Source organism: Ambystoma mexicanum, chromosome 10 (genome assembly GCF_040938575.1).
Source record: "Ambystoma mexicanum isolate Mex_15411 chromosome 10, UKY_AmexF1_1, whole genome shotgun sequence".
NCBI classification, from domain to species: Eukaryota; Metazoa; Chordata; class Amphibia; order Caudata; family Ambystomatidae; genus Ambystoma; species Ambystoma mexicanum.
The window spans coordinates 199,580,455-199,597,114 of NC_090932.1; positions in this window are offsets into that span (position 1 = coordinate 199,580,455).

Here is a 16,660-nt window from a genome sequence, read left to right on the forward strand (position 1 = left end):
TTTCTTTCCTCCGCCTGGGCCCCTTCCCCCATCTAACCCACCCCCCTTCCATCATTCCCAAGTCTCTTCTTCCTCCCCCAGTGCTTTCACCCCCTTTGGTTTTGTCAATTTCTGCCGTCCCTTGGTTTCCATACTCAGTTCTTCCTATTCCCTAAGTGGCCTACCCATCCCCCCTGCCAAGTTCTACCTAGGCCCCACCTCTTAGTTCACCAAATGTTTTCCCTGCGCTCCCTAAAGCCTTCTATTGCTAATCAAATCCATCCCCCAGTTCCCTCATTCTTCTTCCACAGCTCTTCCAGTACCACCATACCCCAGCAAGTCTATTCCAACTGCCTAATTTCCTTACTCCCCCAGATGCCTTTCCATCCTCCACTCTTTCACATTCCCCTAGATGCTTCCCCTTCCCCAATTCTTTCCTTACCAAACTCCTTCCTTACACCCCCGCTTATCCAATCCCTGAATCCTTCCTTCCTTTACACACTCCTTCCTGTTACCAAATTCTTTCTGTCCCCCACAACTTCCCCTCACCCCCCCAGTTTTCGTTCTCCCATTACTTTCCCACCCCAAACCCCACGTTGGAGTTGGAAGGACTTCCAAGCCCCCTAACCCCTCCCCCTTTCCCAGGGCCTCCCCTGAGTCTAGTACTCCTGGGCGCCATACTTCTAAGCTATTGGCTGCGCAGTCCCCATTGGGATCTGTCAGTGCTTTTTCTTGGGATCAACATGTAACATCCGCTGGGCTGCTCTGGAAGAGAAAACAACACATTTCAAGACAGTAACATGACCATGCCTCATCAGTGGGACGGGTGGGTGGGTGGTTTTCCTCTGAGCTGGGAGGGGGTGCAGGACCAAGAGGGCGCACCTAGGGGCCAAGAGGTCTTATATATACCCCCCTCCTGGTCCTGTTCCACCTCCGTTGCCCCCCTTCTGATGTGCTTCTGTCCCCTCCCCCGCCCGTGGATGTTAGCGCATCTCACACAGCTAAAACATTTTCTGGTATGTTAAACACAGCAAATTGCACTATTTACAATCTAACTTTCACAGATAAATAAATGCGAAAATTGTACCTTTAGGAAATGAAACTTGAACATGTTCAGTCACCCTCGAGGATACCATCAGCCAGTTTGCACATCCCGGAACTCTGCTCCCAATCCCCCTGCCCCAAACAGCAGAGACTCTGATGCTGCATTACAAGGCTCTACAATACTCCGACCCAGCCCCCCCACCCACCTCGGTTACATGCGAAATCCTGGAACTATTCCGCAACACGATTGTGGCGGCCAAGTTGGGACAAGCAGCCAACCCGCGACTACAATACAGGAATGGCAGAAAAGCACAAATGCACCCCCCTCTGTCACCTACCCGACTGCACCTATAAGCTCATTAAGCACTCCGGCAGCCGGCATATGGACCATCAGGGTAATTGCACCCATTAAACCCCTCACCACTATGTGGCTCCTGCTCCTAACCTGCTTCTTAGTGCACAAAAACACAGTTCATTCACTTATACAAAACCCTTGATGTTGCAAAGAAACTCAAACCTCGCCCTCCAAGCCACCCCAACCCACCCCAACCCACGTGCCCCACAACTGATGGCCAAGGCGCCACTCGGCCCACTAGCGGCCGCTGTCCAGCGACACAAACCTACACTGACCCCCAAATTCAAAACATCTCCCCTTCCTGACGGAATACAGGAATGCGAGAACAATACAGGAATGCCGACCAAAGCACAAACACAGCCTTAGGAACCCGCCCGCGGCCGTAAGCTCATTAAGCACTCTGGAGCCAAGACGGCTCTGCAGCCGGTGTGCGCACCATCAGGGTAATTGCACCCATTAAAGCCATCACCACGTCGTGGCTCCAGCTCATAACTTGCCTCTCACTCCACAAAACACCAGTTATTCACTTATACAAAAACCCTTCCTGTCACAAAGAAACTCGGAACCTTGCCCCCCAAACCACCCCTATAAACGTGTCCCACCACACGAGACCAAATCGCCACTCGCCCCACTTCTGCCGCTGCCCAGCAGCACAAACCCACACTGACCCCCAAATTCACACTGTCTCCCCTTACCGACAAAACAACCATGCTCCGACATTTACCTCTGCAATAACCTTGGATCTCTATTCGCTTCCTCGCCTTCCTCGAACTTCCTTCTCCAACTCAGCCAACAGGATTAGTTTCCTCTGAGCTGGGAGGGGAAGCAGGACCAAGAGGGCGCACCTAGGGACCAAGAGGACTTATATATACCGCCCTCCTGATCCTGTTCCCCCTCCATCGCCCCACTTGTGACGTGCTTCTGCCCCCTCCCCACCCATGGATGGGGCCGTATCCTTGTCTCTCCTTCCTTTCCACCCCTATTTCAGCTGGGTTGTTGTCCCCAATAAGGGCGGCGCCTGCCATTTGCCATCCTGACAGCGCGTTTGCTCGGCAAAGTGTCCCACTACCGTTTCTTCTGCTTGTCCCTCATAATTTTAGGTTGTAAATCCCCTTATTTGCCTTAACATTAGGGACCCAATTCATGGAATTATTTGCGTGGAAAATAGGGTGCTTGCGCGACATTCTGCATGCAAATCTGTGTTTGTCAATTAATGGAATTGAATGTGCAGTACTTTCCCTGGACTTGCGTGGAGTTTGCGCAGGCTCGGCACGTCTCTGCAAGCCTTTGAGGGCCTTCTGCGTGACTCCATGCCGAGGGTGGGTGTGGCTTGCGCAGAGGGCTGTGAAGGGGGCGGTACACCAAAAATGGAGAAAAAATGGCTCAAAAATGGGCATTCTGAGGGACGGCCTGCAGGTAGTCCCTTGCATGCCCACAATTGCGCGGCACGAGACGTATTCATGGATTTGATTGTGCAACCTCTCGGCCTGGAAATGGCCATGCAAGTCCTTCAACCAATCCGCCACCCGTAGGCAGTCGTAAGTACACTTGCGCGTAGGATTTGTAGCGTGGAGGTGGGGTTGCATTTCGGATTTTGGGTGCGTGTACTCAACCGGGGTTCCGATTTAAGTTAGAGGGTTCCGATCTAACTGCATATGCGGTTTAGCAGGGTGCAGGAACTGTTTACAGGGGTCTGCATGCAGATTTCCTGAGTAATTACAGAGTTATGATTTTTTAAACGCATGTTGTCGTGGTGTTAGATACAGTTACGGGGGACCCCACGCAGGGTCCCCGAGATGCAGACTTGCTCGCGGACACCCCATGCACTGTTTGAAGGGTGCGTGTATTCGTGCCCATGGAGCATGCAAAAGTAGCTGTTCTGGCTGTTTATGCTTTGCGTGTGGGCGTGTCGGGGGCGTTCTGGCCGAGACTTGCAATTACGGTTACTTTGTGCAGTAAATTCCATGAATACCCTGCGCATGCATTTTTGATTCTGCATGCAGGCTTGTGAAGTGTCCTGCTCGGGCGCACGGCCCCTACAGGATTTCTGCACACATTTCCATGAATGGGGCTCTAAGATTTTGGTTTGATGGTACACGCTAGATTTTAAAGGGACCACTTTTGGACCTCCCTAAAACTCCCTTGTGATAAAAGACCAACTAGGAATCTCAGAAAACTCACACAAACCTCAAGTATGTGTCAGCGGCTTCGAGGCGGACTGAACAGTGCTTTCTTCCTTGCATTCAATAGTTATGTTTTGTTCACCTGGATAAATAAATAAAGCATGTGTGGTAAGAACAGAAGGCGAAACCCTTGTGCAGCACAGATTATTTTGCATGAATAAGGGGAACAAGTATTGGCAATGCCAACAGTTTGGGCTTTTGTGGAGGCATGGGATAGGCATTTGGCAGGCACTGCCATAGTGGGAGTAACTGGCCATTGATGGTAGTAGGCGCAAAACAGTTTGAGTACTTGGCAATCTAATAGTGGTGCCTGGACAATGCCTAATACCTATTCATGACCCAAAACGGTTGGCTTTGCCAATGCTTGCTTTTAACAGGACTTCAGTGAAGGACACATGCAGTGCTTATAAATCAAGTGGCTAAAGGCAGACTTGGTTAAGCCATGTTTATTACACCTGTGGCGTGTTTACAGCTCCAATGAACTAATTAACTCTCAGAACACTGCTTTGAAAACACACTGCTAGGCTCTTTGAGTGCAAAGTTTGATGGTAAGGCGTGATTTAGGCAAGTTCAAAGAGGCCCAATGATGAGGTGTTTTGGGCCAGAAGGGACAGGAACTGGGTGGCAATGGCTATAGATATCTTCATGGCCATCGGCTTTCAATGAGTGGGCAAATAAAAAAACAACACCTCTAAGTTGTGTGTCCATCCTCATATGCTATTTTTCCCTATCTGTGCTCTAATGCAATAGTTTTGCTTACAGGCGGCACTAAACAAACAATTCTGCATTGATCACCTTGCTGAATTCCCCCCAGAAGTTAGACCTACAATCAGTTACTTGTGGTTTCTAGTTTAAGAAAATGGTTTTACCCTTTATATAGCGGTTAGAGTTGTAATATAAACATTGTGACAAGTAAAACCATGTTTTTAAACCAAAAAACACCAGATGATTTTTGTAAATTATTGTAGATTTCGTTTGTTTTGTGAGAATGCAAATTGTATACACATTATGGTTAACTATTGGAGTGGTGCATCAAACAATGACAATTGGTACCTCTATCAATGACTATGAGCATGTGATTGTATTACATATTTAGCACATATTGATTGAAAACATCTAAAGTTGGCCCCTGTGCGATGCTCAGCAGATCCTGCTTTTTTGTCTCCCATCGCCTTGCACTCCGATACACATCATATCGTATTTTATGCTGGCAAAATGAAACTACCAATTCTCTAAACGAATACAGAATCGTGTGTGAAAAAAATCCGGAAATTGGTGAACATCTCAACTTCTAGCCCATACAACTAACGATGCAACAACAGAACGTGTACCCCGAAGCCTATACCGAACTGTGCAACTAGAAAACCTGGGCTCACAGCCGGTCTTGCCTACTTGAGCAATCTGTGTGATCCTGAGTAAATTACTCTACCAGAATCAAGCTTGTTTTCTGTAGCTACCGCAGCAGGGTCACCTAGACGGGATTCTGTTAAGTTTGCACCACACAAAACGCCTTACTGCATCCATGGTTTAATAGAGTAAATACAGTGTTTGCTCCATATATGATGATAATATTTATCATTTCGATTTGGTATTGCTTTATTTCGGTCAACAGACCAAAAAAGCAGACAAAACAATTATTTCAGGGAATTATACATTTCCAAAATACAAACAAATATTCTGAAAAACACAAGAGCAGAATAAAAAGCTAAGAAAACCCAGCAAAGGTTAAAACCATGAAATAAAGCCACATTAAACTCCTACATGTCCTACCACTCAACCCTCCTCTAGGGTGGGGGATCTTCACACATAGTTATTACCAATACATGAATCGCTTCCTCATGATAAGTGCAAGCAAATTTAAAACAGCAAAGAAGCTCCATTCTTAAAAGCAAAAGCTACTACCAATACAAACATACTAAGAATCCAGCATAACGTGCAGACTAGTTAGTGCGAACAGTGCAGGTACACACATTGGGCCTCATATATTTGTAAGCTTCCAAAGCTACTTTTACAGCCCTGTTCCCAAAATCCTGTTCACATTTTTTCGATGTCCACCAGTGGTCGAAGTGAGCGGGAACAGTTGGGAGCGGTGTTCCCCTACTATTATTTTTTACTGTTAACAGTTCCACTACTTTTTTGCAAACATTTTCACCATTCCAGAAGTGTACTTTGTGAAGTGAATGCATACTTCCCCACTTTACCACCCAACAGCAGTTACGGATAAACTGAAATCTGTTTCAACTCAACTGGCTGTCAAGCAGCATGGCTGCAACCCTTGAAAAATGTGTTGCATGGCGCTCTCCGTCAGGGTGACAGTTCCACTACTTTTTTTGGTATACTTCTACCACTGATGTCCACGCTGTATCGACCCAGAGCAACCACCGATTTAGAAACGTGCACTCAGCAGTTGCAATTTTCGAAGAACCTAAGGCCCAGATAATCATATTCTGTGACCTGCTCGACCACTTCTTGGTTCAACTTCAAATGCAACCTAGGCTTTCCCCATCTGTTCCATTTCCTGAACCCCATGGGTTTAGTCTTCAGCGCATTGACAGTGAGCTCATGCTCCATGCAGGACTCCTCAAATACCTGCAGCGGCAACTTCGAGCCGGATGGGATTTGCAATATAAGTGCTACCTCATCTGCAAACGATAGGGCAGTGCATATATCGCTTGCCAATACAGGTGCATCACATTATACATTGACTCGTTTTTTAAATTATGCCATTGATAAAAAGGCAAAAATGTTTCATTACAAGAACGCCCCCCTATCGGAACATTATTCGAGACTGTACCATCTGTGCTCTACTTGATGACACAGTCGTTATTAGTATAAAGGATTTGTACTGCCCTTAATAGGGCAATGGGGATCTCCATCCTAAACAGAATTTTCCACAACAAGGCCCTGGGTACAGTGTCGAATGCTGCCTTCAGGTCGACAAAAATAACATACAATTTCATTTTCCCTAGCGCTGTGTACTTATCACAGAGTAGTTTCTATCTTAGACATTGATCAATAGTGCTGGAACCTGGCCTGGAGATGAGGGATCTTGTTTGACTCATCAATTCAGGCCTCCGAGTGTATTAGACGAGCTTTCACAAAGACCTTACCCCCAGCATCCAGAAGGGAGCTAGGTCAGTAGTTCCCCGGATCCTCTCTACCCCCTTCTTATATAGCGGTACAATTTCAGCTTTTTTCCATGTTCGGGAACAGAGTTCATCAGTAGAGCTGAATTAAAGAGCCTGGTGAGATAAGGCATCCAGACCGTTCGTTCCGATTTAAAAAAGTCCACCGGGACTTTATCGGGCACGGGCGCGTTCTCGGATTTCTGGCTGGTTAGGGCTATATATAATTCCCCCAAGGTTAAACTAAAAGCAATATTCCCAGCATCAAGCTCTAGGTTAACACTACAATCCAGGGTTTGAAAAGTCCTCGTCTCATAGTAAAGGTTTATAGAATGTGAATGCCAGTGTCTGCAATATTGCAGTCATTTGTGTTTGGCTATCCATACTTCCCGTCCCTCTGAGTTTCCAGAAACTCTTCATATCTTAATTATTATTATTATTATTATTATTTTTAATTAATTTTGTTTAGTTGAATGTACAACTTTTCAAATTACTTTTCTTTATACAAAAAAAAACATTATACAGAAGTTGAAAAAGAGAACATGAAACAACCAAGAAAGAAACCGAAAGCCAAAATCCATACCTTAATTATGGATAGATAACCACAGGGCATCCCAGGTTCGTCTGCGAAAATCATCCATCTTTTCTAGAGCATCATCCATCTTTTTGTCCCGGGAGGATAGCTTAGGGGCACCTGCTGGCCTTGGAAGCAAGACGACACAGAGCAACACAGGTTCGTTCCCCGGGTCCACGCTTAGAAACCTCTGTGTATTAAGCATGTTATAAATAACCTATCATATCATTTCATATCATTATCTTATAACTCGCAGGTGCAGTACACAGGGCCTCTATACCTCCTTGAGGAATGTCCTTTACACATCTAATTACCTCCCATTTGGCTCTTTTGCACTCTCTATCATAGCAATGGTTGATCTTTACAACATAGGTGTGATTAGATTTTGAATTAGATTTACAAAAGTGTCTCAGCCCGGTCCAACAATAGGGTGTGTGCTTTGAGGATATCGCCAGGCGAAAGGCCATTCGTTAAAAACAAGGTTTCAAGTGCTGGTAAAATACTGTAATAAATCTGAGAAATCGTCGCCTCTTGTTAAGTTTAGCCCAATTTACCACTGCAATGGACATATCGGCCGGCCCCTGGTCTCACCAGCGAGCCCAAACTATGTTGAGGCACGGCGCAGAATCAGAGGATGCTGATCACTATCCACCCTATCAGGGCACGGCGCAGAATCAGAGGACGCTGATCACTATCCACCCTATCAGGGCACGGCGCAGAATCAGAGGACGCTGATCACTGTCCACCCTATCAGGGCACGGCGCAGAATCAGAGGACGCTGATCACTATCCACCCTATCAGGGCACGGCGCAGAATCAGAGGACGCTGATCACTTTCCACCCTATCAGGGCACGGCGCAGAATCAGAGGACACTGATCACCATCCACCCTATCAGGGCATGGCGCAGAATCAGAGGACGTTGATCATCATCCATCCTATCAGGGCACGGCGCAGAATCAGAGAACGCTGATCACTATCCACCCTATCAGGGCACGGCGCAGAATCAGAGAACGCTGATCACTATCCACCCTATCAGGGCACGGCGCAGAATCAGAGGACGCTGATCACTATCCACCCTATCAGGGCACGGCGCAGAATCAGAGGACGCTGATCACTATCCACCCTATCAGGGCACGGTGCAAATCAGAGGACGCTGATCACTATCCACCCTATCAGGGACTACATCATCTATAATAGCCTTCCAAGATTCAAGGTAATCGATTAAAGAGGACCGTCCACCAATGGCAAAAGTGCTGTTGGCGGGGGAGTCTTTCATAAACCTGCCATTGCAGACTCTCAAACTCCTGGACATAACCATACTAGCCACCTCCGCCACAGTCATTTTTGGGTTTCACGGTTTCAATGCACTCAGGCCTCCTACCCCCCCCCGAACACGATCCTCTTCCTCACATACATTTTCAAACAGTGAAAGGAGTTTTAGAAATATTAGTATGCCTCTCCCTGAATAAATTAACCCTGAACCTGAGAAGATTAAACACCTGCAGCCCATTACCTGAGGCATGGCTGTTATGTACATTTATTAACAATGCCTTTGATCCATCAGCCAGACTAAGATGGAGTTCTAACAGATCGTTACTAGGGCAATCCACCTGCGTGACCCCAATACCCAAGGACGAATCAATCCAAATCATGAAACCCTCCTCCCCCACCTGGTCTCCCCTGCTTCCCCTTGGTTGCCGGCATGTCATGCGTAGCATAACCCTGGATGTGGCAAGCACTGGAGGCCCATGTTTCCTGCAGACAAATGATCTTGTGATGTCTGGTGAACTCTGGCAACTGAGCATCGCCCATGTTCCTACCTAGGCCCGCAACATTCTAAGCACATAACCCGCATCCCAGACTCCCTTGGCAAGTCCACATCCTCACTCTGGATATCCACAGACAGGTCGTGGCACGGCCCCTCTCCAGCTGTGTAACCCCCCATCCAAAGGCGGAACAGCTGGACGTCCCCACCGCAGTTCCCTTACAAAATGCTACGTCTCCAGGTTGCGTGGAACTGGACAATAGTTATCATTTTTTGGAGGATTTATAGGGTGGATATCGCAGGCTAAATGGTCCCCTTGGATGATCATTGAATCATCATTTGTGAGCCATGGTCCTCTTCTGAGAGAAGAGGAAAGTGAAATCACTGTGTGTACAGTGTTTGCTGAGGAAGGGGGCTTGCCTGGGTAATGAGTCCGCCAGTCACACGCCGAGCCATTAATACCAGTTAACCACATGCCCGATGGCATGACCTGTGACCTGTGCTTGCCATGCTGTCTAGATTGACTGCTGCTGCAGATAACTTGTCTTTACCATTTGTTAAACAGTAGTTTGACTTTAAGGAAACTATTTTGTATTTTAATAGTTTACAAAATTAACGGAAACCTGTGCATTTCTCGGCAAATACAAAATTGGTGGAGGACATGCAGGCACTTGAACGGTCATTGGGTATTGGGCGTTCTGCTGTTACCCTATTTTTGATGCCCTTTTAAAAATGGTGTCTTTCGACACCCCAACCTTTGAGGCTAGCTGCAACCCTGCTCTCATTCCCACACGAGGACTGAGTTATAGCCTGGTCGGTAGATTTGGCTAAGAGGCTGAAAGGGCTGGGACAGAGTCGCTCACTTGTTCGCTACCAAAGGGCAGACCTCTGAAAGGTATAGCTGAGGTGGTGACAGAGACATGTTGTACTTAACAGGTAGGTCAGCCATGCTTCTACACCGACTACAGGTGTGGGGCAGAGTTTACACATTCGACTCGACAGTCCAATACCAGTGAAAGGCTAGCAGTGCTGGGGCATATCCAGTCACACGTCAAGGGAGTGGATGTCACGAATCAGGCAGCAGGGAACAAGGGCATGCTTTGGACAGACATCTGGCCAAACATCAATTGCCTGGCATCAGGACAGAAGTCTTGAAAAAATGATTAGTGGTGCCACTAATTACCATAAAGAATGCACAACACTACAGGAAGTGACATCAGAGGACATGAGATCACAGCAAGGAACCTTTTATTAAATGAGGCTGCACCCGGCCCTTTGGGATCAATATGCTGGCTTCACAGTAAAGCTTGTTTTCTTCTAAGCCTCACGTGGTATCTGCTGAGGAGGAAAGTAGCTGCCTAAAGTCCAATAAACCTGGCAATGTTACTACTCACCATTATTCACAGCTAATGTCACTGGGTGATCACTCACTGCTACTTCTAAAACAATGCCTCATTACAAAGTTGGAGGTAGCCTTGCCGGTAAAACCGGCAAGGCTACCTGCAAACTTGCAAGAAAGTCTGGCACCCGCGAATGGGCAATTACCGGGGTATTCTGGCCCTGACAGAACTGGTAATTGCCCTTTCATGGGTGCTGGCATTGGGTGATCCCCATTCCCATTGAGCCCTTTAGGGCTCAATGGGAATGGGGATGCCTGTAGCACCGGCACCAATCATAACAGTGCCTGTGCTACAACTCAGAGTTTGCCGGTCCGGATACAACGGTACTGGCAAGCTTACCGGTACCGTTGTACCGGACCGGCAAGCTCGTAATGAGACCCAAATGTGTAGTATCCACACTGGCTGAGGAATTGATGTTCCGGGCCTATCAACGCAGTGCCAGAAGCCATTGCATGCACACTTAGATATCTAAGGGTGGTAGTGCCACACACCTCCACCAGGATGGAGTACCAGTAGCAATTATATAGCCAGAACGAACATCCAGATTTGCAAAAAAAACACACGCAAACACAAAAAAACAGGCATTCACCTCCTGCACTGCCAGTTTATGAACAGCCTACGGAGAAACATCAGACTAGCCCCCTTCCTTCTACACCTCCGAAAAATCAATTGAAGACTACTCTTCAAAGAACACGTCACTGAACGCCGGCTGCCTGTTGCCACTGAATGCACCTACCTTCGCCCGTGCCTCCCTGCTTAATTGCACCCAATATAGGTACTCTGGGACAGGAATGGAATGCTGTAACCCAGTTTGTTATCCTATGCTACTGTGCAGTGGCACAGTGATGTGGTTATACTATCCAAGACCTCACCGAATATCAAATGCTGTTGCCTTGTCTTGTTATCCAATTTCTTGCCAGTTAAATTACCTGTATGCACCCCGAAGCAAAAATGCTTGTGAGCAGCACTCCTCTGTACAGGTCGCCATAAATAGATACATGTGCAATGTTCACATCAGAATCACGTTAAATAGAATTGAGGTGAGATTGTGTAACAGACTGTCCCTTTAACATTGTCATTTCTCAGTCAGTCTTATTCTAAATTATAATATGTGTGTACTTTTTAAAGAAAATTGGTGACTGTTTAGAACAAACAGAAAACAAGGTGTTCCAATTTATTTTTGATCAATAGCTACCCATGGTCAATATTCGGGCAAATCATTGTGGGTCGCATTCTTGCCACTTCTAGATGCATCTGGAGGGACAAGACCGCCCCTTGAGACTGGACTCACTGCGGCTCAAACCAAGGATCTCTATTCATTTGCTTCACCTGCTCCCGTTTTACTGAGAGCTGAGAAGAAGATCCATCTTTGCAATGGTTAGCACTGAGGGCATTGGGAAGGTCAAGTTGCCTATGGCCTTCGTAGCCGCTGACTCAGTACCTGAGTCACGTGGAGAGTGCCCAGGTTGGTAAAGGCAGGCATGTAAAGTAGATCATTCCCTGACTACTAAGAAGGTGGACGAGCCGGAGAAACTTAAATGAGATTACTATAGGTCTTGCTATTCAATCGAATCCGATGTGCGTAAGATTCATCTGTAATATCAAGAGCAGCAGGACTGCAAACCTACGATGACTAATATTGGGACACAGAGGCGTTGCTGGGAAGGCTGAGGGGGCGCTAGCCCCATGTATTTGGTTGTAGCCACGGAAAGAAGCTCAGGGGCTACAACCAAAAGGCTAGTTAGCCCCGAGTCTCGACAGTCCGGACATCAGCATAACCCCAGATCTTTTCCAGACCTAGCAAAACCGCCGGTGGGTCAGTTGCCCTCATGCAGCTCCGACCAAACATCTGCTTCCCACAGAAGGCTGCTTTGTCTGTACCAAGAAAAAGCACAGCAGAGTGGAGACTGGAGAGGGGGAACATGGACGAGATGTCATATTAATCAGGGAGTCCTTATGCCCTGTCCCTCTCCATTTATTCCCTAGAATATGTTGTTTTCTTTTCTTGTTCTTCCTTTTCTCTGCTTTCTCCTTCCATTCTTTCTCTATTTTCTTTTCTTATTTCATGATGTATTTAAAATGTTATTCTTATCCATATGGATGCCACTTTAAAATGCTATACTGTTTCCTTGGAGAACATGCGCTGCCCAGAAGTCTTTGTTATGCCGAAAGTGCTTAAATACATCTCAACTAATTTGAATGAAGTGCCACTTGATCTGCCTTGGTGCCCCCTTGGAACTCAGACGCATGCCATTTGGGTCTCTCCAGAAAAGATTAACACACAGATTATCTCAAGGTATTACAATTTTAGATGGGGAGGAAATGAGTAAAGACTCTAGACAGACCAGAAGGGTCTATGGGGCAAGAGCTCGAGGCTGCCTGCGTTTGGTTGCACAGCGTTGAACCGACGGGGTGCTTGAAGCGTGAAATGAAAAGCCTGCATGGCTTTGTCATAGTTACCAATGAAGAAGAGGCACAGACATACCTCGGAAAGTGTCAAAATAATAGCAGAAATTAGACAAAGGAATAATCAATTATTAATTTTGTGGCACAGAAGAAAAGTGCTCTATTTTCTGGAAAAGAATGCTTTTCTGATAGGCAATGTTGCGAGAGGGTCATAATGAATAATCACAAGAGTTTTTAAAAATAAAAGTTTTTTTGGGCGGGGGGTGTTATTCATGTCTTTTTAAAATTCCACTGAAGCAAGTAATTATTAGTCAAATTCAATTATGAAAATTGATCATGTAAAAATCAATTAGGAAAATGAATCATACATGTATTCTGTGTTTCTTTGTTATATCCAAATACCTAACAAAGACACATTCATTTTGTCCATAGGTAGATGGATCCTACGAACAAGCAACTTCACATTTTTGTTTTTCCTAAAAAAAAAATAAGGAACATCTAAAAAGCTATTTAGTGCACATGCGATCAATACCATTATCGTCGCTGGTAGCAGCACGGAAACTACAAATGCAGTAACATGAATCCACAAATGCAGAATGGCTCAAACACTGCATGCAGCATTTTAGTAGTCCCCCATGAACATTGCAAGCAAGTTTTTGAATCCAATCCACTATAGAGGCATGCACATTGACATGGGGTGGCAGCGGTTCTGTTGCTGTCAGATGGCAAAAGAAGCAGAGAACACTCATTTGTGACCCTTCTGTGCACTGTGCATGCCCACACTGGAAGCAATGAGAATGTGAACTTTAAAACTCCTGCCCTTTGAAGTATCCACCGACATCTTTGTGGGCTGTAACTGATAGGGATCCGCTGGTCCAGCCCGCAAGGTACAAACATGTTTACTAAGTGGGTGGCACCCCACTATGTCCAGCTACAAAATATTTTGAGGACAACCTTGGGCTAACGATAAATATATGCCATATATTTGGCCAACATCCAAACCAATGATCATGTGATATTTACGACATGATGCATTTTTAACATGAATAAAGCATGTGGTAAATACTGCCCATAATGGTGCAGACAGTTAAAAAAAAAAAAAAAAAAAAAAACTATCTGTGGGAACCCAGTGATGCACTTCCATCATTATGTACTACTGTGAGAGTACCGTATTTTATTTATTTCTTTGTATTTATTTATTTTTTTGCATTTTTAAAGCACTCACACAGCTCGCAGGCATTGAGGCGCTGTTACAGGAATTGTTTGTTTTTTAGTTGTGTAATTGTTTTTGTCTTAGTTGTGTATTTATAACACGCTTAAATACCCGAAGGTTTCTAAGCGCAGACCTGGGGATCGAACCTGTGTTGCTTCATGTCGTCTTGCTTCCAAGGCGAGCACGTTGCCGCTGAGTGAAACTGTCATTGGATATTCCTATTCACAAAGCTAATTCTTTATAACACCCTGCCTGATTGCACCACAGCTAACACTCCAACCCAGATCTTCAGAAAAATAAAGCTTTTAATAAGAACCAAACATGACAAAAACAATACAAACTCTGGTCTCAGGACTCAATTTCCTCTTGTTGAACAACACAAAGAATTCATAAAAACATGCAAATATTGCAATCAGATATTTGGGGGTTAGTACGTGTGTTCTACTGCCTCACTCCCAGTTTTACAAAGACACAACTGGGTAACTCAATTGTATATAAGATTGTAAACAAATATGGTCATCCACAGCTCGTTATGCTCATTTTCATATACAAATGAAGACAAATGTTTTCTCCATACATCATAAACTCTTTAGAGCCGTTACGCTGTGTTTGCATCAGAACATTCTTAAACCATGTACTGCTCTTGCAAACAACTACTACACACTTCTGATATCATCAAATGTTTATCTCGTACAATGTTTGAAACAAAACCGTTGCTACTGCTGTGTTTCATGCCAAAGATGTTTTGGGTCTCCCTTACAGCATGGTTGGGAGCCTCCTCTATTGCGATCGGGCCTTCATCAGGACTAAACAAAAACACTGTATCCTCTTCTTTGTTTGCTTAGGTTTCTTAGCAGCTGTGTTTTTCACAAAATACAATACAGACTTTCATACTGCACCATTCAAAATGTCTGCAGTCAAGCACAAATAGGGTATATTAATTTGTGCCTAAACAGGAACTAGTGATTGACCTTCACTGCTGTGTTCCCTTCACCACAAAAAAAGGAATGTCACTCACTCAGAACCTTTCACTGGCTGCATGTCTGGAAACCATCCATTTCAAAAAGCTTTTAGTTTAAAATAGATTCTTCTTTCATTTCTGTGTGCCACAGGCATCCTGCCCATTTGACATACTCCACACCGTTGACTCATGAAAGAAAAAGTGTAATACAATGCTTGATTGCATCATTTGTTGAATGCTACTGCTTCAATAGTCGTCAGAGAAATACTTATGGCACTTTATATTATTAAAAGATCACTTACTGAAGGAGCATGTCATTAACTGGCTCGCTCTCCAGTTATGACATTAAATGTCCCGCGTGCATCCGCGTGCCAGTCAAACCTCGTTGTACTGGCGTACTTCCAGTCAAACCTCGTTGTACTGGCGTACTTTCGAAAACATCCACTCAGTCAGTCGCAGAAAAATGTATACTGTCAGTGTAATGTCAGGTATGTCTTTTATTGTTTACAAGTCTCCTATTGTTTAAACATTCCCAGCCGAATGCTCCCTGAGCATCCCACTACGCACAAAGTGAACGTCATCTATGTGCGCCTTCTCTAAGGATAAGCGAGGATTGTCCTCTGACTGGGCCCATCTATACTGGGTCAGCTCAGGACTCCTGGAGATATTGTGGGCCTGGGTGTCATAGACTCTGCTTAACAGAAACAGAGGATGGGTACTGCGTTGATACCGCTGATGTGCTTAATCTAAATTTAGTGGTAGCCACAAAGACACAAGTCCTATCGTTCGTGTCTAGACCTGAAGGCCAGTGCACTTACTATTTTGCACTTATACGTGATCTCAAAAAACCTCCCACTGGCTGTGGTGCCATAAAGACTTCCCAATCCTGGTGCTCCTTTCTATACTGAGTTAAGACACAGTCTTAGCTTTTATGCTTTTCCGCTAAACCAGTAAAGAAATAAACCAAACCGCATAATACCGCTCAAGCAGGGGCTGAAGGTAATTACTACTTGTGCCTGCCCGGTGTTTCTCAAGGCTTGACACATCCTTACCTGCAACGCTTATGAATTTCAATGCAACACCGCTCCCATGTCCACCTTCGCTTCTAACGAGCTTTTGTGCTCACCATGCAAACTAATCATTTTCTTTTTGACGTGGTACGTAACGTAACGTTGGCTCCACCCAGAGCAAGTCCTTTAGTTTCAAGAGAACACGGCGGCCATCTTATTGATAGTCCTTGTTACTGGCAAACTCTGGAGATTTCCAAAAGTCTCCTGTAGCCCACCAGGCTCTGTCTAACAGAACACTCAATGGAGGTAAAAGTCTGAATTATTTAATGGGCGAGCTACCTTCATATCTATGAGAGGAATTACCTCATAACAACGGCAGATATATTTTTTAAATGTTTTCTTTGCTGGGTGAATGCCGGGTTGTTGGAACAACATTGTCACTGCAACCACAGAAAAATTACAGAAAGAGTATGTTGTTATAAACCATTTTCTTTCCATAACACAAAGACATTTTACCAATAATACAATTATTTTGCTGAAAACCTAATCCTGTTCATTTGTAAATAACATTTCAACAGGACCATCATAACTAGGCGCTCTCTTTGATTGCTGGTTACAGCTAGTATCTCTAGAACTAACGCCGAC